Genomic DNA, 6,000 nt, shown 5'->3' with positions numbered 1-6,000 from the left:
ATTCACGGAGTCATGAGATATTAAGCATTAAGCACAAAGTGAACATAAGTCAAGAAAATGAGACATAGGTATCACAAGACATGCTATCCAAGTAAGCAAGGCATCATCAATAATTTCAAATCATAGGGAAGATACTACACATGCCAAAGCCTAAATATGCTACTATCAAACAAGTCAAAGGCGCCTAGGTATCTCATCTTTCTTCCTCCATTTATTCCCTAAATTCCTAATCTACTCTAAAAATAAAAAAATACTACTACCCGGTTCAAACTACATCCCATGGAAAAGAACCGTTGCACAAAGAAAAACCATGGGGGATTATTGCTACCTAAAAAAAATAAAAGACGCATTTTTGGATTTTTTCTATTTTACACCCTTTTTTCATTTTTTTTTATTGGACCTTAATCCCTCAAGAAAGTTGTCCACAAAATCCATCGTCGGGAAAAGTCCAAATTTTTCGATTTTTTTTTCTGTTTTCTTTTAAAAAAAAATTACTACACTAAGAATGAGTACTTTAACTAAGCTAACATAGCACAGAAAATCACCCAGACAATCTCCTCACCCCACACTTAAAATTGTGCAATGTCCTCAATGCACACTAAAAATAACAAGAGGGTAAAAGAGACTCCCTGGTAGGCCAAAGGCCGAAGCATTAGCAGCTCACGGGATACTCAGACTTCTCCCAGGTACGATCCTTTGTGCGGTCCTCACACTCAGTTTCAAACACATGCTCGCTTTTGCACTCGCCTATTGGCTTTGACTCCATGCTCTTACTCCTACAAAATACAAAAATAATATTACAAAAAAAAAATACAATAAAAAAAATGTAACACGATGAAATATAAAAAAAAGTAAGAAAAAAAAGAAAATTGAAAAAAAAATTAGAAAAAGTTCAGACTTTTCCCGACTGGATCTTTTGAACAATTTTCTTGAGGGATAAAGTCCGATTTAAAAACACCAAAAAATTTTTTTGTTTTTAGGATAGTTAGATAGTATCCCTTGGTTTTTCTTTGGGCGCCGGTTCTTTTCCAAGGGTGTAGCTCGAACCGGGTACTTTTTTTTTAAGGAGTAGTTTAGGAAGAAACTGAGTCACTCTGAGATACTCATTGACATGGTTGATGTTGGCACATTAGGCTATGCCATACATTCTGTTTTCCCGTATATTTGGTGAATTGTGAAGCCTAAGTAAACTAAATAGCCTATTTTGTGATGCTCTTTCTCAGTTGTTTGACTCGTATGCCACATAGTGCATTATTGCTTAAAATTTCTCAAATTATGTGTGCTTTCTTGACTTTGANAAGGTCATTAGCCGATGAACTTTATTGTATGGAGTGTGTGGAGAAAAGAAAAGAAAAATGATAGTGAAAGTATATAGAAAAATAAACACCTCCAATTCTTATTGATTTGTGCTAGTGAAAAATAGAGAAGTGCTTAATTGAAAAGAGGGCTATGTTGTATGTGGCAAGTGGGTTGGTTGAAAAGAATATGAGCTTGAATTGTAAATGTAGTGTATTAAAATGCTTAGGAGTGTGAGTCACTATTTCTAAATATATCCTACCCGTCCCTTAGCCTACATTACAACCTAAACGTCCTAATTGATCCTAGATTTGGCTAGCTTAATTAGTGGAGATATACACTACGGGCAAGCTTATGGTACGACCACGGAATGCATATGAATTCTTTGTGAGAGTGAGTAAATTTTGTTCAATTGTGTGATGTCCTTAAATTATATTCAAAAGTATATTTGAATGTGTGGACCAATCTATACTCATTCTTTCGTTTGTTGGTGAGGCACATGATCTCATGAATGATTGGTAATGTAGTAAACTTTCTTGTTGGGTAAGTGCATGAATTGAGGGTGCTTAGTGGTTGCAAGTCGATTGCTGAGGTTGGGCGGTGACGAATAGGTTGTTGGAATTTATTGAATTGAAATATTCTACTTGGGTATGCTTAAACGGGAAGAATGTGAAATTTTGTGTGTTCATGCTTGTGTGCCGATATTGATTGTAGTCAAGGGTATAGTGTGTGGTTAAAAGTTAGGGTGTTTCTCTATGATTGAACTTTGTACGTAGTTAGGGGTTCATTAGATTGTCCAAAGTTCATTATTTGTTTTTATTTATTTTAATTAGTTTAGAATCAAATACTTCTAGGTTTAATTCTTGTATAGATAATTAGGATAGTCTAATTTAGTAATAGTTAATCACAAGTCCTCGTGGGAACGATACTCTACTCACTACTTTATTACTTGACGATCACGTGCACTTGCGTGAGTGCGTTTGGCCGCAACAAGTTTTTGGCGCCGTTGTCGGGGATCGAACCTGGGTCACCCGCGTGACAGGCGGGAATACTCACCACTATACTACAACGACCTTTAATTTTAACTTTAGTGCACCAATGGGCTCTTCCATGGTTCCACTCAAAAGCTACTCCCCAATCTCTAACCTTACTTCTTTTAGCGACTACAGGTTCAATCAATATCAAATTAAGAACAAAATGGGGGTATGGCTTGTAATGTGGGTGCCAAAAGAAAACTCTATAGGCTCAAAGGGGCTAGCAACGGAAAATTTTATTTTTATGTGACAAGCACATCTATGATCAAGCAAGAAAATGCCTACGTCATCTCCTAGATTAGCACAACTCACAATTTCGCTTCAATTAACACACGGGGCAAGTTCTAGACTACACAGGATAGCATAGAAAATCACGAATCCTCACACACATGTTGCACATGACTCAACCAAGACGGTTCTGTTCAACTCTCACGTCAAGAAAGCACACATAATTGAGAAATTTAAGCAATAATGCACTATGTGGCATACGAGTCAAACAACTGAGAAAGAGCATCACAAAATAGGCTATTTAGTTTACTTAGGCTTCACAATTCACCAAATATACGGGAAAACAGAATGTATGGCATAGCCTAATGTGCCAACATCAACCATGTCAATGAGTATCTCAGAGTGACTCAGTTTCTTCCTAAACTACTCCTAAAAAAAAAGTACCCGGTTCGAGCTACACCCTTGGAAAAGAACCGGCGCCCAAAGAAAAACCAATGGATACTATCTAACTATCCTAAAAATAAAAAATCTTTTTGGTGTTTTTAAATCGGACTTTATCCCTCAAGAAAATTGTCCAAAAGATCCATCGTCGGGAAAAGTCTGAACTTTTTCTAATTTTTTATTTTTTTTCAATTTTCGTTTTTTTTTTCCCTAGACTATTTCTACTACGAGTTCTAAAAGAAAAACTAACTTAAAAAATAGTTTTATACAATTACACTTCAGAAAGTAGTTTCCCCACCCCACACTTATAGTATGCATAGTCCTTGATGCATGATCATAGAGAAAAATAATAAAACAAAGGTGAGAAATACTCCCTGAGACCCTCTCGGGCCTAGCTCGGACATGATCCTCAATATTAAGGGTCGGGACGACCCCACCCTTAAGATCAAACATGCTCCTCAGCTTCATCTTCGGGTACTCAGACTTCCCCTACTCTGTAAAACAAAAACAACACGAAACTTGACACTATATAACAAAATTAAAAAATTATAATACAGGTTGGGTTGCCTCCCAACAAGCGCCTTATTTATAGTCGTGGCACGACTCCATCACTTTCACCACTTTTTCTTCCACTTTGAGGATATAAATTGCGCCCCCAATTTCGCATCAATTTTTCTGTCACGTTCATGAGGCGGTGGTGTGAAAATAAAGAAACCAAGCAATAGATATCGCATCTTACACTTTTTGGCCCTTAAGTGAGGAATGTCGTTTTGTCTCCTTGGCATCGCAAATTTCAGAATATAAACACTTTGTTCCTCATCCATTGACTCCTCTATATGCTCGAATGGATCAATTCCCATGTCACCAACCAAACCAATGTTGAAAAATATTCAGAATGAGGTCCAATACGCTCTAACTCCAAAATTGTATTATTTTTGACATCCTCAATTTCGCACTCTTCGTCAACCTTGGCATCATTAATAATATTTTGGTCGAATAGTTGGAATTCCTCCTTCCACTCCACAAGTTGACCAGTATCCACAACAATTGGTTGTAGGGCATCAGACGCCTCAACCTTTTCATTCAATTGATCGTGCAGGTCATGGATATCTAAGCCAAATTGGTCTATCTCTTGCCTGAGCTTAGTTCTTCCTTATATTAGTTGTTCTGTCATATTTGAAAGACCATCACGTAGAAAGTCATGAGATTTTATCAGTTGAGCTTGTTCCTCTAGCCAAGATTGGCTTACTATATCTGCTTCTCCAAAACAATCTTCTTGTGGGAACTCACTCTCTTCATCGAATTGAGGTTCTTCTTGGAAATTGGCCATTAATTCGTCCATTCGAGCCTGGAGTCTTTTGATATCTTTTTTGAGTTCATCCTTTTGCTCTGCTACTTGCCTCAGAATATCTCTAGTATATGCATCAGGTTCCGTATCTTGTACTTCATTGCTCCTATCAAACTCATAAACATTATTAGAAACATCATAATAAGAGCTCTGAGAAGGATAATAAAAATTAGGACAACCATCCCAATGACCATCTTGACCACCACATATATGACAAATATTCCACTCAAAAAAAATTGAGATTGTGCACACAACTCGCTCCCGGGAACATTCTGATAATTTTTCCACCAGTGAGGTCCTACACAATATGGACAAGGATCATCTAATAAGAGTAACCAATATTCGACCAATTCTCATTCCAAGAAGCCATGTCACCAAATATAATAAAATATTAAACTAAGATAAAAATAAAAAGAAACTTGAATAGACAAAAGATAAAAATAAAAAGAAACTTGAATAGACAAAAAGTAAAAATCTAACCTAGTAGACTAGTTAATTTCTAAGTCCCCGGCAACGGCGCCAAAAACTTATTGCGGCCAAACGCACACGCAAGTATACGCGGTCGTCAAGTAATAAAGTGACTAAAAGTCGGATGTCGATCCTACGAGGACTTATGATTAACTATTAACTAAATTAGACTATCCTAATTATCTAAACAAGAATTAAACCTACAAGTATTTGGTTCTAAACTAATTAAATAAATAAAAACAAATAATGAACTTTTAACAGAGAGAAAGAGCAGATTTTTATGATATCAATGTGATGAAAATGATCTAGGGTTATGGGCTATCTAACATTCCTATTGTATTCTTCAATTGAATTGACTAACTAATTTATCTAGTTTATAGGTTGATAGGGTTAATATTGCTCATAAGAATCTGTCGAGTTCTTACTCGCCTATTCAAGCTAACCTAACGCCTATATGTCTATGGAGTTAGAATCAACAAGAACGCATTTATAATTCCTGTAAATCAACCAAGCAAGGCAATTAGGTATATGTCTATCCTAACCGCGAATCCGTTCCCCGAGGCCCGGGTTCAAGAACTTGCTCTAACTTGCTCTACTCAATCCTATATGCAATCTAGAATTCCCACTTTCGAGTTCAATTCGAGATTCGTAGATAGTATTCAATTGGTGATCAAGCAATCAAATAATTAAGTGCAGAATTGAATAAATAAACCAATATGATAAACTAAGAAATCAAAATCAATATTCGAATAACAATAGTCATGAAAGAACCACAACTCTAGAACGTGAAGTTTAGCTCCACATAGACATGGTAGCAAAATAACAAATCATACAAAGAAACATAAAAAGACTAAATTGGTGGAAGAAAAGATGAAACCCGGCCTCCACGACGGCTCTGTGCTCTTCCTTCGTCAAAAATTACTCTCCAAAACAAATCTGCCCTAATATGGCCGAATTTCTACTTTTTATAAGGGTTTTACACCAAGTTTTCCCGACTTGACACTTTAGTCCCTGGCTTTTCCGCGTTTTGCCGCGGTCCCACCGCAGTTACACCAGGACCGCGGCCAAATAGGTCCTCTGAATCTGCAGCTCTGCTCTGCCGCGGTCCTACCGCGGTTACGATCTGACCGCGGCAGGCCAAGTTTAGCTCTGCTTTTGTCTCTTCACTTGGTGCATTTCGTGGGC

Source organism: Nicotiana attenuata, chromosome 10, assembly GCF_001879085.1.
Source record: "Nicotiana attenuata strain UT chromosome 10, NIATTr2, whole genome shotgun sequence".
NCBI lineage: Eukaryota > Viridiplantae > Streptophyta > Magnoliopsida > Solanales > Solanaceae > Nicotiana > Nicotiana attenuata.
The sequence above is the reverse complement of the archived record's forward strand: the minus strand, read 5'-3'. Positions refer to the sequence as shown.